Consider the following 23,817-nt stretch of genomic DNA (forward strand, 5'->3'; position numbering starts at 1 on the left):
TGACATTAACAACTGCCTTTGGTTGTGCAATAATTATGCCTTGTATATTTTGATATCACAGTTTCTCAAAATATCTTTAAATGACATTTGAGCTTTTGTTTTATAAAACATTAAATTCCTTAATAAATTCTAATTTATGATTTACTTTGCCATCAGTTCAATACAATTTTAAAAGGATAAGTAAAACTTTTTTGAAAATATTATTTTAAATGGAAATCATCACTTTAATAAATTGAATATTTTTATTTAAATTTGTTTATGCTAAATTGATTTAATGTTTCTGTTACACAAAAGATTTTATTATTTAAAAATAATACAATACATTTACAACCAAAAATAATTCATTTAAATGAAGATTTATTATTTATTATTATTTATGACGAAAAGAAACTAGTTAAAAGTTAGATGGATTCAAATAGCAAAGAAAAGACAAGGACAACAATTTTATTTAATTTATTGAAATTTGTCTAACCATACAACGCAGTTTCGAGTATTGTCAAGTCAGTGGTCTTAGGAAATTTTAATGAATTCAATAAAATTTATGTCCTTGTCTTTTCTTTACTATTCGAATCGGTTTAAAATATTGTATTTGTATTTCTTAATTGTATTAAAGCATATTATTTTATTATTAAGAACTTCTCTACATAGAATTATTGGCTTAATTTTATCACTTTATCAATCAGCAAATAATATGAGTGTTAAAATATCTGATTTGGTTTATGAGCGGATATTTATAATTCTTCAAAAACAAGAGAAAAATATTTAATAATGAGTGACATAAAATAAGTGAAAAATATAGCAAGAATAATCATGTCAATGTTTTATGAAGTATAAAATTTACAACATTTATAATTACTAACATTTATAGTAAAAATTTTAACACAATTGGCTACCAAGATTAAGTGGATTTCTAGAATACCGACGACAATTTAATTCAAGTAAAAACTTTGCGCATTTGGGATTAACACTACGCAAGTTTAATAGAATTTTTCATTAAACACTGTCACTAAAAACAGAAGTATATTTCAATTTTCTTATATCAAAAAGTTTTTGATGTGAATAAGACAATAGGAATATTTACATTTCCTAAGAGAATTTAAAATATTCTGTTTCGATAAGATATTTAATAAGCAAGAAGAAATATGAATAAATATTTTTAAAAATATTCTTATTATGCTTTACTACGAAAAAAAAAAGAATATTACTTGCCTATCTTGCATTGCTTCCATGTAGAGCACTTAAACAAAGGATAATAAAGACTTTAAATTTAGACTTGAGGAGCTGGTATTCAGAAATTGAAACTCACTCTTTAAAAGAAAATAAGTAAATTATGTAGGGGTTATATGAAAAAGAATAATAAATATAATTTTTAATAATTAAATACTTAAGTAATGCTTAAATTAAATGCATCAAAAATGACTGTAAGTAATTTTTAACCAACCTAAACTACTTCTTAGGAATCAACAATGAATATTCCAGCCATTGAATTATAAAGGTTATAGTAGTAAGACCCTCATTGCAATAAGAAAAGGTAGAAGAAGAAGGTAGGAAAATGAAATTTATATCAGTGAAAACGATAGTAAAGTTTAAATAGTAAATAGAGAAGATTAGACTAATAAAGAGATTAGAGTAATTGTGTAGGTCACATGGAGATTATTATTGAATTTATAGACTTTCGTACCTGGGTCATGGAAACTGTGGAAGATATTGAAAAGAACTGATAGCACCTCATCCTAGTAGAGTGCGAGGCATTTGGGCACTTATGCTATACAGTTCAGATCAAATCTGGTGAAGTGAAGCTAGTGCGGCGACGCGGTTTTTCTTTTTTTAATTATTAACGTATAGTGAAACTGTATACAGGTTTAAATTGAGATTTTTCATTACAATGTGTTCATCGTGATATGTTTTTCAAGAACTGACTTTGAAGAAGTATAGTGAAGTAGAATCTCCAAAACACCTTCTTATTTTATAAAAACTGCTGATAAGTTTTGGAAAGAAATTTTACAATAAATCAGTTTGTGAGAAAACATTGGATTCAGATAAACACAGTAATAGATTATAATTATAGAACTTTTGACACTTATAATGAATCCAATTTTATTTTAATTAGTAAATACCACTTAATTTGTTTTCAACAGGACGGCATCACCACAAGCAAGTCTTATTCGGCTTTGGTGTGTGCGAAATTTCGCGGAGGGGTAATTTTATATTTTAGTGATGTGAGTTAAAAATTATGTAATTTGTTACCGCTGAATTTATTTGTAGTATTACACAAAAGATCTTGCTTATATAGACAATCTTTATACTCTCCATGCTTTATAAACGAACATCCGTTAAGTCATGGCCAAGCTATTGTCATTGTATGCTGTCGAGTTATCGAAAATTTCTTCATATAACTTGACTAATGTGGAAAGTCCCATAAAGCCACAAACAATATATTAAAATAAGGATCAGACAAATATATCAACCATAAGTGCATATTATTAACATTAAGTTGCTAATGATCTATTATTTAAAACAATCAGTGTCTAATTTCTTGCTTGTTAAAATAATAATTACATATATAAAGGTATAGCAATATATATATAAACTGGTTAATAATATTGAAATGAAAATTATTTAATTATAATGTTGAATCACATTTATACATAATTAACTGAAATTTTATTTTAACTTTTAATATAATTAGTTCCATTGTAACAGATTCAAACAAAAAATCCTTTAAAGAAGTAAAATGAAATCAAAATTTGAAATGTAAATAAGTAAGTCTGCCAAAGGCAAGTTTGGTAACAAATTTACATATTTCATGCTTTAAATAAATCGGTAATCGGTAATTTGCACCTCAGCCTCAGTTGTTTTTGATATTAACAATGTGAAAGTTACAATTTATAATTAAGTTATAAACGATGCCGATTCTACTTAAAAAATATTGCACAAATCAAGTGACTAACTCTAAGAAACTTTACAGCAATTTTTTTCGCAAAGTAAAAATTTCTTTCAAGTACTAAAATTTTTGCAATTAATATAGTGGGACCAATCGAATATATGAATAAAATCCATTAGTCTAATTGTAAGCGAAAATAATTTAGCATTAAAAGCATGATAAAGGTTCTATGATATATATTCTATATATATTTATATACATCTATAAAATGTATTTCATCAATTTTAATGTAGACATCATTGACCATAATACTGCACAACTGTGTTAGCTCTGAAAGACTATGGTCCATCACTAACCAAACACCAGTGAAAATTGAAATAATAAATCGCAAGTGAATGGCGATCGGGTGGAATCCTATGGGTAGCCTAAGTCTGCACACACCATAAGAAGGCGTACCGAGACAGAAGTGCCACGTATGCAGAAAAGCTGGAGAGAATTGATGCTATTAGATAATATCCATTCCAAGTGAAAGTTAAAGGAATTTATATATTAAAGTAATTTATATGTTAGCTCTTCACGCAATCCACTGCATATTTTGTTTATTTATAGATACGTGTATTCATTTTAATACATAATGACTGTTTAGCAAAATAAAAGTTCATTAAATTATTGAAATTATCTACAAAAACTCTACCAATTCGAGAAAATTTCTGCATACGGGCTTGGATAGTAAGTGTAAGGTATGGTTTTCAACTTCTTCAGTAAATTTATTTTATGACACCAGTCGACTCAAAATAACTTCCTCGAAGTAGTAATTTTAGTACCGGTACTATTAATGAGTGTAGTTTCAATGATAAATTCCGGTTACTTAGTATACAGCAAACTCATATACCACGCAATAAGCATTAGTGGAAATACTTTTCATGTTTATAGAGATGTAACTTCAAGATTACTTATTTAATAACGTAACGTAATAATAAAAAAACGTAATAATTAACGAAGTACAAATTTAATTGTTATTTTCTTTTTTTATTTAAAAAATTAATTTCAAAATTTTAATTTAATCCGAAAATTGTAAAAAAGTTTGAATTTGCGTTACATCAATGTTTACCTTAATTAAACGGATTCGCAATAGATGAATTATGTTCCCAAGTGCGGCGTCAGCGCTCGACAATCCCCAATTCAACGTTCTTGCCTATCTACCTGTGATTAGATTCTCACTTTTTCTGTTTACTTTTTAACCTTAAGATTCAAAGCTTTTTTCTTTTTCTTATTTATTATTCAAATAAGTACAAAAAAGGAATCCTCATAACAGTTAAGCAATTGTCATAGTCATTAAATATTATCATTTTTTTTCTGTGGTTAAGCAAAAAATTTATTTATTTTGAAACCTTTTTTTTGGTTCCCTTTGCAAATGTTGATTTTAAAGATTAAAAATTAAGTAATATTCTGTATTCTTTCCAATTTCAATAAAATATTTATAACTTAATTTATGGAAAACCAATGTTTACAGATTTTAAAAAAAGGGATTAAATAATTTTAACACTAAAAATGTTTATTTAAAATATTGCGTATTGCATAAAATGAGCACTCACTACATGTCCACATAAAGTGAAGAAGTTCAGTAAGTTAGGTAAGAGGTACTCATCAGGATTCTGTAATTTAAATTTATTTTAAATTTAATTATATATAATTTAAATTATTAAAATAAGACTGGTTAAAGGAAAATTTTCATTTTTGCGATTGTCCTAATCTGGGTTAAAAAAATATAAGTTAATTTAGTTTCACTTATTCTCTCGAAGAGCAAGGTAACAGGTAATTGAAATATATTTAATATGACAGACACATTGAAGCTCAATTACGGACTGCTATCTTTTTACTCATTTAAAACTAACGTACAGTATTGTTAGTTAATCAATATTATTATTAATAAATTTTGATTAATTACTTAATTAAAACTTAACTTTACTCCCTTATATATACTCTTACGTAAAAAGTAGTATTCAATTCTCCTCTTACTTGCCATACAAAGAGAACAAAATGTATCAATATATAAATATAATATAAATATAAACAAAACCTGAAGGTAAATATATTTAAATTTAATTAAATTAATTAATTTATCAATTTTCAATTTATTTCAAAATTTATAATAATAAATCTAAATAATTATAATAAAGGACGAAGGACCTAGTCCAGTTTCTTATTCTTAGTTAACTTTAAAATTAATTATAGTGTTAACTTACAAATTAATGAAAGAATAATAATTAATGTGAATATTTACTAAAAAAAATCAAATGTTGAAAATAAACTTAAACTGATTTTAAAACATTTGGTCTTTATAGTTAACCTTAACTTTACAATTTCGCTGAGGATCTCGCAAAAATATCTCTAGTTCTGTCTCTTTACCCTCCTTCAAGTATCAGTGTTAGAAGTGGCCTCTGCATTTGTGCATGATTCATCTCCTACATCATTGAAATTATCTGTGGTTAAGTTATTTTGAGACATACAACCATCATTAGCCATTATTTGATCGTTAATAATATCTCTACTGGTGCAGAAATATCTAAATTTGATCGGCTAACTTCTGTTTTGGCACACTATGCGACGTGGCATTTAATTAATCTATTAGCTTTAATATAGATACAATTTAACATTCGTTGTTTCTAATCGCTTCTTAACTGTTGCCTCCCTTAACTGTCGCTTCTTAACTGTAATTCTCTATTTGGATGGGAAAATCCCGACTAAAGAACGGCAATTCTTTTTTAAAAATAATATCTCTAAGGCCTCTATAACTTTGTATATTACTAAACTGCTTCCTTTCAACTCTATATTTGACTAAAGGTGGTTTTATTAGATTGAATCGAAATTTCGTTTATCAACCTAACATGCATTTAGCTGGAGACTCTCCCGTTCTACAATATTTTATAGTGCCATAATCAAAATGAAAACTACTAGGCAATATATCTAAGCTTTCTGTTTCTCCAGAACTCAAATTAGCCTCCAAAGATTTTTTAAAGGTTTTGATAAGACTTTCGGCTTAGCTATTTGTCGTCAGAAAACCTGGAAGTGTGAAAATATACCTAATGCCATTTTTTTTGAAATTGTTGAAATTACTTCGCTATACATTGGGTTCCATTATCGCTTACAATGCAATCCACTAAATCGTATCTACAATATGTATACTCCATCCATTTGTGGAGTGAATCAACTACAACTAAAAAATAAACATTTTTACTATTTTTTACTAGTTGTGGCGTGGTGGTGTTTTGGCAAACTTGTCAGTTTTCACGGAACTAAAACGGTTTTCCTCGGACTTGGATGAATTGTTTGAAAAGGAGTATAACTATATATTATTTCTATATCTTTGTCTATACTAGATCACCAAATATAAAACGTAGTTAAAACCCTAGCCTTGATTTTATATTCCCTAAATAAGATGCATGTAATTCTTTTAAAATAAGATTTCTTAACTTTTGAGGTATTACACTTCTAAAAACCCTGAAAGCTCTAAGTCTTTACTTCAAAAAGTTTAAAAATATTTGTTGTTTTTCAATAAATGTAAAATTCTAATTTCAATTGTGGATTTTATTTTACTATGTAACAACGGGGTACTGACTCGCACTGAGTCGAAGCACTGCGACTATGGCAAACCATTTGTGTGCATTAGGGTCCCTAGGGCTCTAATAGCAATAGTGATTTGAATATAAAAAAGATTTAACATCAAAATCTTTAACTAAAATGTTCATGTTTTTATTGAGTGCGATAGATTTAGGAGGGTATACTAATATGTTTTCTTTTGAGACAATAATTTAGTTGAAAAATGGACAATGATTTGCAAATAACTTTCGATAAGTAAAAACATATTTTTTGATAGCCTCCATGTATGTTATATCAAGCACAATTTATAAAATAATTTTTTATTATCATTGAAGAAATATGTGTAAAAAATCTACTTTAACATAATGGCATACGAGTATTAAGTTCGAATTGAATTCAATAACGTTAAGTACATTAGAAATATTTCCTGAATCATAAGACCCACATTAAACTTCAGAGAATAGAGTGTTGCATTCCGCACCGCAGCACGTACAACATTGAAATATTCGAGAATTCTGTAAAGGTAGAGCACTACGTAGTACAATTGGTAAAATATTGAACATATTTGACGTATTTCAAGCTATTATTTTTATTGGTTTTATTTTCCTTTCGTACACTTAAGGAAGTGAATATTGCCATCGAATTTTAAAGAAAATATTTCTTATACTTTCAGTATCCCTCAATGAAGTATTCATAAACAATGGCACTAAGTGATTCAATAAGTTTTAAAAGCTTAAATTCTGATATATTTAAATATTTTTAAATAATTTTTTATTTGTTTTATTTTGTAATATTATTTAATTAAAATAAACAGAATAGCAAAAGAAATAAATTAAAAAACAATTATTTGTTTTTTAAACAGATTAAAAATATTGTTTTCTTACCTTAAAACCTACAATTTTTAAGCTAAGCTTTGAAATATTTCTAGATCTTAATTTAAAACCTGATCAACTATATAACACAATAGAGTCGTGCTATTTCAAAATAATAAAATAAAAAAATAATAAAATGAAGAACTGATTTATTTATATATGTAATACGAATGCCATTCTCAAGGACATCAAGATTGATCCCATAAAAAAATACATAAAGAATAGAGCCCTGAAACATTTGTGAAAACTGACAGGCTTACCAACACCGCGTTATCAAATCTCAAAATGGTTACAGGCTCCTCGGGAGGTATGCAGATCTGAGGACAATTATTGGTTAGTCTGATGAAGTAATAAACAATAATCTAGTCAAGGTTTAAAGAAGGGCTTTGAAAATACCTCGAGTTAAAAAAGAGTATAAGTGCTTAAGTGCTTAACTAGTTCAAAACAGCTTCAAAATAAGCAAGTAATTTATTCAATTACTTATATATTTAACAACAATAAACAAAAAATCCAATTAACTTTAAAACATTAAATATATAAAACTTTTTGAATAAATATAAAGAAAATGAAAGTTTTATATGCAAAATAAAGGTGAGATAAAATACATAAATGTATAAAATTATCATATCAGAATATTGTCAAATATTGTAACTTATAAAGAGATAAAAGAATTGAGATCATTTGCATAAATCTCTATCTCTATAACTTTATAAAAACTTGTTCAATCTATTTATCTTTTTACAATATTAATATCAGTTTGACCCTCTATCTACTACCCACTATTACGAGGTTTTTGTGGATTCAAAACGGCTTTCATCCTTAGCTATTTGAGGAGGATTCGTCCTCTCTCCACCACAACTAACTAACTAACTAATATCAGTTATAATTACAGTTATAAAGTCAAAGTCATTTTTTATTAAATCTTCTCTAATTAAACCTAAAAGTACAAAAAAGCTTAACTTCTACTAATTCAAAAAAACCAAATAAATAACTTAGAACTTAGACATAATGAAAGCTCTACAGCTTTATAAAACTTATCCCCACTTCGTTATCGCTTTATTTGTTAAAATACATATAGGACACTTTTTACGTATTGTTCAATATATCATCCATAATGATATTTCCATATCATTAGTTTAAGAAGAGATACAGCATAAAATAGTTCAAATGAAGCACATATAATAACAGGAGTCACTAACTCTTTTACAAGAGTTTAATAAATTCAAACAGAAGTAAGCCCTATAAAAAATAATAAGCACCTTAGGCAAGCATATAACTTTCATATTATATCACAACACTCAAATGTTCATTCAGTAGTACAAATATAAGAGTTCAAATCTAATACGACGTATGGAACTGAGATAAAAGAGCTTATCACTGAATTATTAAAATATATCAAAAATATATTATTCACACTAATATTCATCTTAAAAGAGCTTTGAACAGTTTAAAGCCATGAAGTGAACACAATAAATCTTTAAGTCACAGCCCGAAAAGATCCATCAAAATTTTTTAACAATAATATGTACATTAATTTAGGTGGAATTATAGTCTTAATATTATAAGACAACGTTATTATTGGTGATTGTTCATTGACTAAGACGCAATAAATCATAATTCAAATTTAAAACAATAGCATTTAAGGCCCTCTGTTTACTATATAAATATATCGTGTGATCTACGAATAAGACCTTAGTGAGTCCTTACTGACCTTGTTATTTTAATTGAAAATAATTTAAATTTAAGGAAACGTTTTTCTGGAATATTATGGATTCATATTGGATTCATATTATGGATGGATTCATATGGATTCATATTATAATCTGTAGTTCTACTTAATTTTTCATCCCAGAATATAGCACATATAACAGAAAAAAATGTGTTTTCAAAGCATTATTATCTTGAATTCTTATCAAGATTGTTGTAGTTAAATGTCTTATTTCAGATATTTCAGAATTTTAAATGTAAATTATAATAAACGTACACGTAAATATGGTATATGAAAAAATTCTTGCAAAGCTCATATATATATTTTGTTTGATATAAAAACATATATGATTAAGTTTTTATGAGTTTATACTAAAGAAGAAATTTATGAGTAGAAGCTCCTGCGCAAAGAAGAAACAACATAAACAACAACAAAAAGATTATTGTAAAATTCACGATACTTCCATTGTAAAATGCACAGAGGAACACTTTTTATAAGCCGAAAGTAATAAAATGATTTGAAATTGAAAGTAAAAGTAAATATTTTGCAAAAATTACGAATTTCCTTTTTTTTTTGTGTATAGGATGAAATCTTTGATGTCCTTTAATATTTTGTTACAGTGTTAACATCGCGTATCAATAGTATTAAAGTTACTGAAATGCTTAAATTTTGTATATAAAAAATTCATTCAAAAGCGGCTTTGTAAACATTTTGTGTATTTGCCAAACAACAATTCAGCTAATAAAACATACACATATAAATATATATGTATGTATACTTATATATATATATAAATATATACTATTATTTTATTATAGTATATAAATATATTATATTTTATTATATAAATATTATATTATTATATTTTATATAAATTCTTAAATCATTTTTTAAGTCGGGTTGAAAAATACTGACCATAAATCGTTTCGATCCAGATTAATGTCAGGTCATCATACAGAATGTGATGGGAAAATATATTACGAAAAAATAATATAACAATTATTGCTCATTTAAAATATATTTATGTATAAAAAAAATGCACAAACTTAAATTTCAATAAAATTCTTTTCAGATCTTTCTTTATAGTGACATGTCAGCTTCTTCTTTGTAAATTACTTTTTATGTGTTATTAGATGACTATATTTCTAAGAAAGTTGGTTTTCATATTGATTCACAATTTCCGCCAAAACTCCAGCTTTATAAACACAATCTACTCCTCCTAAAAGAAAACTGTTAAATTTTGCTCTAGTCAGGAGGATACATATTTGTATTGGCATAATGGAAAGCAACAAATACGTTCGGAATAAACGTATCTGGTTTTCTGTTTTGCTGGTAACAATATCCTAATAATTTGTCGCCTAATAGAAAACTGACTCTAATACATCTTACTCCACCTGGACGGACGTCTATTGTTACCTCTTGATTTCCTTTACGAATACATTTGTAACGATCGGTATTTATAACTGTCAAAGTACTGCATTCATGAATTGGACTCCTTTTCATAGAAATAAAAAAACGATTTGGGGCGTTTTCAAAACTAAATACACTATATATGTCTCCAGCTTTAACAAGGGAATCTTTATATAATATTATAAAACGTCGCGGATAATATGATTGACAAAGCAATTTCAGTTTAGTTGTTTTCAAGACATCACAAGTTTGTCGCAGTGGTTCACCGGAGGATAGAAGGATGTTGTTACCATGAAGTATAGTCACCAAAATCACCACAAAAATTTTGTGAAGATGCATTATTGTCAAATAAGGTACTGTGGAATTTAATGTAAAGTAAAACAACTATCAAACTCTCTCTCTACTATAGAGTGATTCAACATCAAAAGCTTTTGCTGACATGTACCGAACAATATAAACTAATATTACAAACAAATTTGAAGTATAATTTATTTTCAATTATTTTTTATTCAAATATTAATATAGCATACTATGTCATACATTGTTATTGTAACATATACATATAGACATATAATCATAAGCCATATTTATGAACAGAAAATGTGAACTTTCTCTGAAATTTATGCAAATATATATATACATATATATGTATATTATTCAAGGGTTGTATAAAATTTAAATACTCCATATATTTTGGACAATTTTTAATGCAAAAAGAGTAATATAAGTAAATAAGGCAATTCTTTTTGAGTTTATTGCATTTTTAAGGACTAAAATATTTAAATATTCGAATAAAAATATATTAATTAAAAATTGATATAAGTTAAGAGAATTTTAAACACAACATGTGTGTTAGAAGTTTTTAAAATGATTTAAAAAATTTTCGCAAATACAATAAGAAGTATTGTATCTGAGTTTCACCATTTACAAGAAAGGTGAATCAAAAAGACTTGATCATGAGCAGTGGGAGCATATATTTTAGTTATAATAACAATAATATTCAATGTTGCAAAATTGAACATAAATGTGTCTTTTTATGAGAATTCTAAGGATGCGAGTACGCTTACCTTATGAAAATAAATTTTAAGAAATTATTTGACTACGTTTTATGATTTTGCTATTTTGGTTTGCATTGCATTGAAATATGAGACATAAATAATATTTTCTTTAAACAACAAGAAAAGTCATTGGAATGCGAATAACAGTAAGTAACAGTAAGTTTTTCTTATATGAATTTCAACTTCACCATCTGCAATTTTTCTCATTGTGAACAATCAAGTGTGGTTTTGAAGCAAATGGCTATGAAATTCTGTGCTTCGTAAAACATATTTGACATTTTAATTTGTCAAAATGTTGACATTTGTATTTGACTTTTTCATTTGCTAAGTAATAGAGAAACACATTTACATTATATTTATTATATATTTGCTTGGGCGTAGCCAGAGGAACGCTCATAGAGTCTTGTAAACGTTATTGTAGTACAGCAGTTGGAAACAGACTCCCATTGTGATAAGTGAGATAGTACTTATAATACGAGGGTCACTATATATATTTTAAGCCAAACAGTGAAAAAAGACTAACTTATGGTTGAAAATTGCTTAATGTTGTTCAAAGTATTCTCGTTTATACTTAATACACTTTTGCATGCGTTCGAACCATTTGTCAAAGCATTTTTCCTAATCTTCTTCAGACAACTCCAAAACATGGTTTTTAAATGCAACAACGGCTTTTGCTTCTTCCGTCGACAAAAATCGTTGCCAAATCAGGACTGTTGTTAGACGAAATGTGTGAGCACTCGCATTGTCTTTTTTTTTTTTTTTTTTTTTTTTTTTTATTTATATTTAAACAAAATGAAGAGTTTAAATTTACAACAACTAGTCATATTGACTAACAAGAGGTTTTTTTTTTATTACAAGTAGGTTTATCTAAGTCTATCTAGGGTGAGCATATAGATACGAACTAGTCATCTCCTTGCTGGTTGAAACGCCTCAAAAGGTCATTAGGTTTGAAGCGGCATAAGCGTCTGTGAGTGACATCACAAAGTAGCGCTGGAATGGTGCTGTTTAAGTGTTGTCTCAACCTGTCATAATGTTTTTTAGCAGCCTTCTGAATTTCTTGTTTGACAGTAGGTATTTCAAGGTCACGATGTAGATCAGAATTTCGCACATACCACGGAGCGTTAACTGCATCCCTGATTGCTTTGTTTTGAAATCTTTGCATCATATCGATTATATGTTTTTTCGCACAGCCCCAGATTTGGACACCATAGAGCCAGACCGGCTTGAAGACTTGTTTATAGATCATAAGCTTGTTTTGCTGAGATAATTTAGAATTCCTTCCAATAAGCCAAGTTAACTTTTTGTATCTTATTTTTAGCTCATTTAATTTTTTCTTGACGTGTACTTTCCATCTCAGTTTGGCATGTAGACTCATACCCAGATATTTCGCAGAATTTGCAACTGGAATTTTTACGCTATTTAGAAATAATGAAATTTGATTTTCTCTTTTGTTAGTAAAGTCTACATGATTAGATTTTGAACTGTTTACTATCAGCTTCCATTTATTTGTCCACTGTTCAATTTCTTGAAGAGCGATTTGAAGCTTAGTGGTAGACACCTTGTTGTTTGGACCTGTGGCCATTAATACCGTGTCATCTGCAAAAGTTCCAACAATACATCTTGGGTTCACTGGCAAATCATATGTGTACAGCAGGTACAGCAATGGGCCTAGTATACTCCCCTGAGGGACCCCGCGATTTATAGGATATAATTTCGAATACGCGTCAAGTAGTTTAACTCGATAGTACCTTTCGCCAATATACGATTCCAGTAGTTTACAATATTGCTGTGGCAGGATAGTGTTTAACTTATATATCAGGCCAGAGTGCCAAACCCCGTCAAAAGCCTTTGATATATCCAGAAACACAGCTGAACAAGTTTCTTTGTTTTCTAAAGCCTTTTCTATTTCGTGCGTAACTCTGTGTACTTGTTCGATTGTTGAGTGTTTTTTCCGAAATCCAAACTGATGATTTGGGATAAGATTTCTTTGACAAACTACTTTTTCAAGTCTTTTACAGATAAGCTTTTCGAACAGTTTTCCTATGGTTGGCAGGAGAGAGATTGGTCTATATGAAGTTGGAGAATGTTGGTCCTTATCTGGTTTTAGTACCATCACCACTTCAGCGACTTTCCAATAGCTAGAGACATGATTTAATTTTATACTCGCATTAAATATCTGTGCAAGTTTGGCTACTCCTTTTGGAGGTAGCTTTTTCAACACTTCACTAGTTATGAGGTCATATCCTGGTGATTTGTTTAATTTCAATTTTTTGATTTCCCCAGTTACTTCTTTATTTTTTATCCGCATAATAGCTTCATCATCTATGTTGTCATTTGGCTCTATATGATGGGTTTCTTCTTGATTGAAGGTATTACTTAAGTATTCAGCCAAAACTTGTGCCTTTTCAATATTGCTTTTCGCCCATTCATTATTATCTTTTTTTAATGGAGGATTATGAGTGATCGGTCTTTTATATTTTTTCATAGCTTTCCAAAGAGAATAGTTAGTTTTGCTATCATACATATGTCAAGTTTGTAAGATATTTCTTAACATTTTCATTTTTAAAATTACTGATTTCTCTTCTTAATTTTTGAGTGGCATTATTAAGGTTTCTTTTATCTTGTATTAATCGTGATTGTTGCCATTTTTTACGTAATTTTCTTTTATTATAGACTAGATTTAAAATTTCGACCGGATAGTTTTTATCAAATTGCTTACTATTCTGCAGTGGAGAACTGCGCCATGCCGATTTTTGAATCAAGTTTGTAAAGCAATGCGTTTCACTCTCTAGGTCATTTATACTTCGTATTTTGCAGGATAGGTCAATATTTTCATTTATCTGGGCCTTAAAATAATTCCAGTCTGTTAGACGGTTTGTTAGTGTCGGTTTAGGTAGCGTAGATAGAATATTACATCCATAAGTAAGCAATATTGAAGAATGGTCAGAATTTAAGTCAAGTCCTGTTTTAACTTCAATGTCTCTTTTTTGAATTTTATTTACAATAAAGAAATCAATGACATCTGGTAATTTATTTCTATCAGTTGGCCAGTATGTTGGAGAGCCAGTGGAGAGAACTTCAAAACCTGTGGCCTGACATGCTTTAAGTAATTCCTTACCCTTTGTGGTATTTAGTCTTGACCCCCATTGAACATTTTTTTCGTTAAAATCACCACCAATTATTGCTTTATGTTTGTGTAATTTTAATAGATCTATGTATTGTTCATATTTTACGTTATGTCTTGGTGGACTATAGATGGACGTTATTTGTATTTTGGAACCACTCTCTTCGACTGCAACGGTTGTTGCCTGAAACTCTTCATTAGAGAGTTTATTATCTTGATAATGCTTAATGTTGGATTTAATTATAACGGCACTTCCGCCTCTAGCATTATTGCTTGGATGAATAGTATGATAATCTTTTTGAGATTTTGGTGATGGATAGATGGAGAATGGAATCAAACTAGAACAAACCTTTCTCACGGCTAAATGATCGTGCAATATTTGATACTCGAATATGCTGGTGGTATTAATGCTTAGGATTCACTCAATCTCAATGTATGAGTATGTCGCATGATGATCTTGCATTATCAGTTTTTGCATAGCATCAAAGTTTCTTTCACGAATACGAATTTCTTCAGTGAGCGAATTGTGGACACAATTAAAATTATTCTACCAGCGTTTCACAGTGGCAAACAGCAAAAACTAAAGTTTCAGGCATGACTTCTGACTAGAAATTAAGATAATTTGAACAAATGGTTAAAATATTTTTTTTCAACAGGTTATTTTATAACACTTATAACGAAAAATGAATGAAAACCGTTACAACAACCAAGATAATATTTTGGAGTTGTAATTTTTTACATCATTTACAAATATTAAAGGCTATATCTAAGAAAAGTAGCACTTGATGTTTGCTTTCTAATTGACTAGACTAATAAATTTAAATGCTTCCGGAAAAAGTGTTACACCACTGAAAAATCACACGATCTAAAAGACTTACTGTAGCTCAGTCTGTATTTCGTTATATAGTCATCGAATATTTACTTTGATGGCTTCTTTATTTGTCTGAAAATATAACATTCACCATAGTGTCATCGAAACTAAAACTTCTCAAGGTATATTCAACAGTACAAGGAAGAATATGCTGCCGTTAGTGATATTTAACACAATTGACAGTGACATTTCAATTTTTTATATATTATTCAAGTACGGCCCAATTATGGCACCACTTTTTAAACTGCACGAAACAATATGGTTTTCAACGAACAGTTGTAGCTGATGGATCGTGTTTGGGTATTATTGGGTATTAAAGTAATGTGTAACCAATGTTATAAACAAAATTTAAAGCCAAGATTGTCGTTGCTAAAGCACCTTTCAATTAAAAAAATAATTGAACTTTTAAGAGATAACTTTTTCATCAGTTTCTAATTTATTATTGTTATAATTATTATTACTATTGAAATATCGAAGGCAATGTTATTTTCATATTTTATTTTTGCAATATAATTTTTTTTATTAAAATAATTCTTCAAAGAATTAAGTTACGCTTCGTTTACTTAAAAAAATATATTTCCCAAAATTGAAGCATATAATTTATAAATAAATTATAATTATGTATGTTAAAAGGGTTTCGTAAAGAATACAGAAACATAAATGTGAGAGCTATCAAAACTTTATATTCACTTCTTATACTTGTGAGCATGAAGTGTCTTTTGAGAATTTTTAATTAAGTTAAAAAATTATTTAAGAATAATAATACGTCACGCATCGAAATTGTGAGAAAATGCCCAAAGGAATAAAGATATATCCATACGTTATTTAAAGTACCTTAATTATTCTGTAATAAAAGTTTTAGTATTAATTTGCTGCTTAGAAATTCAAAAAGACATATAATCTGAGATTACTTAAAAGTTTGGTAATTGATATGCAAATTTAAAGTCTTCATGTGAATTGAAGTGCCGCGGAAGTTGATTTGCATATGCGATGCTGGCAGTGGATTAAAGATTTCGGAAGAGTAAATTTATACAATGAGGAATCTTCATATATTTCGCTACACTGATTGTTGGCTTATTTTCTTTGTGTTGTTGCTTTGTTTATTTTTTAATTTACTTTATTTACTTTATACAGAAAGATAATATAAATATTTGTATAAACCCACATATAATAATTTCAATGTACATCACAAATATATTGTATTTCTGCTCAAAAATTTCTACGAAATCATGAAATTTGAAGAGCGCATATTTAAATAAGCAATAAACGCAAAAATATTGTCATGAATAATTGGAATTCATATCTTTATCATTCCATATTTGTATTTCATGATTGAAATAAAAATTGCCAAAGGAATTTATAAAGAGATTCATTTTATATTATTATATTATATATAAAAATTCATTTTGTATTATTTTAATTAATTGAATTTTTGACTAGCCGTACAGCTGTTTCGAGTATTGCTAAATAACCATCATCAGTGGTCTTTGAAATAATTCTTGTACTTAATAAATCGTAAATAAGTTTTTGAGAATGCAAGTATTAGAAATTGAACTCGTGCCCTGCCAAATTTGAAGCTCACACTCATCCCACCTTAACCAACTGACCCAAGCCGTACTTGACTTTTATGTTCGTACTTTTTTCTGAAGTTTTGTTAATTTGCTAGAAAATTCACTTACTGCGTTTATATTAGAACGAAATTATAAACCAGCTGTAGAATAATTGAATTAATTAATTATTTCTTATTAAACTTATTAAAAAATTATATGCTACTGAACCTGGGCAGCATTACAAAACGTTCATACTTTTAGTTTATTCTAATTGTTCTGGCATTATATGCCTATAGTAACTATTTGGCTGAATAAATTAGAATTAAAAACCATATTCACAGCATCTGAAATGAAATTAGTTCGTTAAGTTTGTTAATGACAGAGTTTCCTGGTTTGTCTAAACAAGGCAAAACTGCTGTTTGCCGAACACTTAAGAACTACTATTCGCCAGCTAGAAATTGCACAAAGTCAGGCTCTGAGAAGACTGTAAAAGGTACCATGGTACATTAGGACAAATGACATCCTCAGGAACCTCAAGATTGATCCGATCAAAAAATACATAAAGAATAGAGCCCTGGAATTATTTACGAAAACTGACAGACTTACCAACACCGGCTTTTACACAGATAGTATTCAACTGCGTTTTTTTCGTTTTATCAATGCCGCATTGGATTTTAACACTTCAATGTTAACTCTACCGTGTAAGATACATCTTCTTAATCGATTTCTAACTGTCCCGTAAAGGTAGAAGTAGTTCGATTTCATTTATGTTTATAGATATGGTCATTTAAAAAAGTGTCAACAATGCCAATTCTCAAAACTCTATGGGTCCATATCTTCTAGGAAAAAAATCATAAAATTTTTTTCCGAGATATGGGTCTTCTTATTTTATAAAAGAAGCTCATAAAGAAAATTTCAGCAAAATCGGAGATAATGAGGTTATTATTTGCTAAAATTCGAAAGAACGACCCATATATATAATATTATTAGTTAATCAATTTATAAAAAATTTGAAATGTACGTTTTACTTTAACAATTATTCACTTTAGAAACACGATTTTCAACTATTTACTTGTCAGCTGAGATTTTTTTAACCGACTCTATGTACAGAATATAACCATATTAATAATATTTGCTGAAAATTTGCTAATATCTACTATTTTGTTGTGGTTATTATCAGTAGTGTAATATAAATTTTTGCCTTATGCTCCTCCTATATTAAAGAATTCAATATACATGTTATATATAATATACAAGGGTGGTTTGATAAGTCAGTGAAATTTTAAATTTCCCGCGCAGTTACTCCAAATGCAACAGTGCTGCCGTCAACTGTAATCTACCAGTGGACAACTTTTTAATTTTGAGCAAGCTACCTCGTTCAGTTGGTGTTTGATAGCCGTTCAAAGTAGACAACCTCGTGAATTTTTACGAAAATGGAAAAAAGTGAATTTCGTGTGCTGATTAAGCATTACTGGCCAAAATCCACGAATTGGGATACGAACTGCTACCCCATCCAGCATATTCTCCAGATTTAACGCCCTGCGACTATTTTCTGTTTCCAAACCTAAATAAATGGCTGGGCGGTAAGAGATTTCAGTCGAATGAAGAAGTCATTACCGAAACAAACGCTTATTTTGAGAGTTTTGAGAAAAACTATTATTTGAAGGGAATAAGAAAATTAGAAAAACGCTAGACTAAATGTATCGAGCTGAAAGGTGAATTTGTAGAAAAATAAAATGTTTATTTGCCGAAAAAAATTTGTTTTATTCAAAAAGTCACTGACTTATCAAACCGCCTTCGTAAATTTATTTTGAAGTGAATGCAACTAATATGACAACAAGTACTGAGAATGTGGTTGACATCTACAAACAAAATATAACCGTGTAATTACTTGAGTACAAACAAAAACTTATTTAATTTAATTAAAAAGCTAATACACTATCCCTCCTCTATGCATAAAATACGAAATACTGAAAGAGAACACTTAGGATATAAAACTTTCCCTCACCATTTTTTAGTTCTCTATTTATGCAATGTACTTACCATTATTGAATCACCCAATACAACTAATTGCTATTATGATCCATAATATTTTTTTCCTTATTTACCTAAACCAATCATATTTTTTTTAAATAAAGGTTGAATACCGCTTTTGGCAATTTACCCTTCAATCATTAAATACTTTTCAGGAGCTTAACTGCAATTAAAATCAACCTAATCGTACCCACAGTTTTCATTAATTGGCAAATTTTCATAATTGCGTAATATTATTAGATAAATGCATTAAATTTGTAAACATGATTAAAAATTTTTTTTATTTGTACAATGCCACGAAGTTTTTAATTAATGTTTCGGAAGTTTTATTGGAGCAGAATAATAAAACAATTGAAAGTTTACCTATTAATTGACGTAGTTGTTCTGTTTAAAATCTCTACGTACAATTAAATGCATTATTTAGTTTAAAAAAAAATATGAAAAAGTTGTCGAACTTAATTATATTTTTTATTTTGAATTACGCAATAAATCATTTTGCCAAATTTATACACAATAAAGTCCACCCTTGAAGTTTTCAAATACAAAGCGGAAAATATATTCAAAATTTTTGTTCGTGTTTTTTTTGAGTAAAATACAACTCAAGATATTACAAGATTTACAAGATATGTTACCTTATGTTATATGTATCTTTATATGTATATGTATCTTTATATGTTGTTTGTATTTTTAAAGCAGTAGATTATGTACTCCATAATCTACTGTCAGTTTTTTCAAAAAAAAATATTTATATTTTTCAGATAAAAATTCCCTAATGGAATAGTGGGCTTGGCAAAAAATATTACAAATATATAACTTGCACTGTTATATACAGCACAAACATATTTAATTTTATTGACCTTATTCACCATAATTATTCAGGCTCGATGGTTTCATATGGCATCATAATCATAATATTAACAAATATCATATAAGAGTTTTTTCATTATTAAGAAAGTATTTCTTTTAATATATTTTCACTTACCCCACCATAGCTAGGTGTTTTGATGCTTATAATTTCATAATTAAACAATGATTTTATATGATTATTGTAGGTATATATCTTGTTCTCTATTATTAGAATCCATTTGTTTATTTAGAGATACATGTGTAAATGTGTTTTTTATATGAATAATTAGAGTGCAAAATTTTTGTTTATTTTGGAAAATAAAAAAATGTACGTCCAGTATAGTCGCCAAACATCAACATCTAAATTATATATCAAAATTTGTCGGTTTAACGCTGACAAATTACCAGCAGGGAATTACAATGACGGAAAATCAATTACCGTTTTCTGGAAAGCACACTGTAGAACTCATATCGATTTCTTTCCGCTGAGAGACAAAATCAATAAGTGCACCAAAACATATTCTAAAGAGAATTGCAATAACATTTTAAATTTGGCTAAGTAGAACTTGTGCAATTTTATCTTAATTATATTATATTTCAATCTTAATTATCTCATATTTTAAATAACAAACTTGTAAGCAAAGACGACCCTATCCAAAAATAGATAATCGATGTTACATATTTCTTTCAAATCATATAATATATATAAATTATATCATATAACTCGTAAAGATTTAAAGAGTGAGGAAAGTTTTAGTAATATCAAGTTGAAAAGAATATTTCAATAACTTATTGATATACTCTAATAATATTTATATAACTTCAAACGTCACATTTCATGAATTTTGTAAATTGACAACATCTATATCGATCTATAGATTTATAGATCGATTTGTTTTTCTTTACTAAACACATAGATGTGCCATTTATATAGAACCAAAACTTAATTTCTATACTGCTTATTATATTCAACATTTACTAAAATGGTTAACATAAAACAGGCTAAACTGTTTACAAATCGGAAAGATTTGTAACTATAATTTAAACGTGGATTTTCCATCACACTTTAAAAACCGAAGATTCAAAGTTCCTAGTTTGATAAGACGAAACCCCTCCAAAGAACACGAAAACTGTGTTGCCAGTCTTCCCAATCTTCCATACATTTTTCGTAGGCCCGTGAAGGTATGGCTTTTAGTTCCTTCAGCTAATTCTCTTTTACCGATTCAATCGACTCAAAACGCTTACCACTAAGGGGCAATTTGAGTTTCGGGAACAGGAAAAAGTCGCACGAATCCAGATCTGGCGAATATGGTGCCTGAGCGATAACAGCAGTGCCGTGTTTGGTCAAAAAATCGCGTACAACAGGAATTTTCCATAGTAAAAATCGCTAAATGCACTTGAGGTAGTCTCACATTAAAAGCTGCTGTAAACAAACTAACTGACAGATGGCGCTCATATTTGTACCATATGTCAAGAAAGAGTGTACCAACATAACAAAAAAAAATTTTTGAAAAAGATCTATTACTTAAGGAGTAGTTAACAAACAACAAAATCCGGATACTTTTTGAGATTTTTTGTCTAGATGTGATTTAATGGTAAGAAATCGAAAGCTTTAACTACTACGTACTTGTCAACGAATACTAACCTTTCTAAGGTATGAAAAAAAGTTTATATTGCAAGTTAAATGAACACTTCTAACAAATATTATAGTTAGAAAATAAAAAGATCGGTTGTGTCTTAAATATAATTGTTAATCAAAAGTACATTATTGACCTAAAAAAAAATATCTTGTTAGGTCTGTTTTCAAATTTTCTTCAGAAATGAATCTCATTTATCTAAGTTAATTATTGTTGAGGGTCCAAATGAAATTTCAAAAAATTAATTGTTTTTAATTAATAGCTTTGCATTAATAATAAAAATTTCTCCTTCTTTATTTCATTATACATATTTTAAAATAATTCTCTAAATTTTCGCGAAGAATTTGAATAATCGAGTTTGTGATCATAGTACATTTTTTGAACATAGTGATGATACAAGTGCAAACTTGGCTAAATGTACACAGTCTAAAAGTCGCTATTGAAAAGACATCGCAAAGGGCGATGAAATACTTGGGGATTTAACTAGACTCCAAAAAAAATAAAACAAGTAGCGACTTATGAAGACTGTTGACTAACGTGAGATGTTCTACCCAAAATAAACGAAAATTACTTATGGCTTCTGTGTACCGAGCAGTATCCAAGGCAGAAGTTCCAGTGATTAGTCATCTCTATCGACCTCCAAACACATGCACAAAGAAAATGCTGGGAACAGAGATCGACAAACAACTCAACAGGTCTTCAAAATATAAGAAAACAAACTTTCCAGATCTAGTAACAACGATAGAACTCTGATTTTTAAGGAAGATGGACGGCAAAGCTCATACCGAATGCAAAATAGTGAACGGAAAGGAATTTCAGCGAGATTGACTATTATGTTACACAGTTTCTATCTAAGCTTAAGCTCACTGTATAAATGTTTCGTTATTTCACTAAAAAATATCTAAAGACTTTTACCATACCCTACGTGGTATATCAAATTGTTTAAAAGACTGCTTTAAGAAATTTATTAATATATAGTCTTGATATACTTTTTTGAATATTAGTTATGTAAAGCTGAAAATTATTGTACTTCCCTAACAAAATAAAATATATTAATAGAATATATTTTAAAACTAAAATATATATTTAAAATATAAAATATATAGAATTAAAATATATATTAAAACTTTAATTCTGTTAATTTGGTTTATAGAATTTGATTTTGTCATTCAATCTAATTGAGATACTTAAATAATTTCTTAATATATTGATTATGGGTACAACAAATTTAATACCTCTAATATTTGCAGCTATTTGCATGTGGTCTTTTTCGGATGTCGATGACACAGAGAATCCACAGACGCAAATATTTGCTTGACTTTGTGGCTTGCCTGTCGTCTCGTAAAATTTAGGAGCACAGAATAGTTAAATACATCCCGAATATGAAATTAATGCGTAACAGCAACGTTTAAACTGTTTTCATGTCGATGTATACAGGGTGTTGCATAATGAATTACTTTAACTTTGGGTTGCACTTGCTTAGTCCAAGAGTTAAAAAAATTCACAATTAGGGGGTGGGTATAGGTATATTCAGTATTTACAGATATATAGTGTGTCAAAGGAAATATTACCCAAAAATGGCATGCACTGAAAACCAATACATGATTGAAGTTTTTTTAGATTAATCGTTTTTAAGATAAAAAGGGGTTATTGACTGCACATTTTTTTTTTTTTGGATAGACTATGGATAGGAATTGAAACCCTGTATTTTATTAAATTTCGAAAATAGACTATTCACGACTATGGTCATTTCTTAGACCATAAAATCATATTTCAAATTTAAAACTCCTCAACATGAAATACCCTGTATATTATTAATTTTATATGTCTGTGGAAGTGTTCTTTGTGAAAGTTTGCCAACGAGTTCATTATGAGGGAATGTGGCTTAACCTGATGTTTTAATTAGTTGGCATTATTACTTATTATATGTGACTAGCTTCAGAACAATAAAAGCTATTTTTGACAAACAAATAACGACAAACCAAACATTTTATTTTAGTTTTAGAAGTTAAAAAGTTTAAATAAACTTTGTTTTAAAACAATTTGTGTAATAAAATTTTATATATATAACTATAACTATATTTAATATAGTTGACTATACCAAAAGTAGCTAAATAGTCAGTCGTTCCTTTAATTTATTCCCTGCAATAATATTCCATACATTTGTTTATGCTTATGTTGTGACTTTAGTAGTTACAACTTTATCAAAAGGATTGTCATATT

This window comes from Teleopsis dalmanni, chromosome 1 (assembly GCF_002237135.1).
Source record: "Teleopsis dalmanni isolate 2A chromosome 1, ASM223713v2, whole genome shotgun sequence".
In the NCBI taxonomy this organism is placed as follows: domain Eukaryota; kingdom Metazoa; phylum Arthropoda; class Insecta; order Diptera; family Diopsidae; genus Teleopsis; species Teleopsis dalmanni.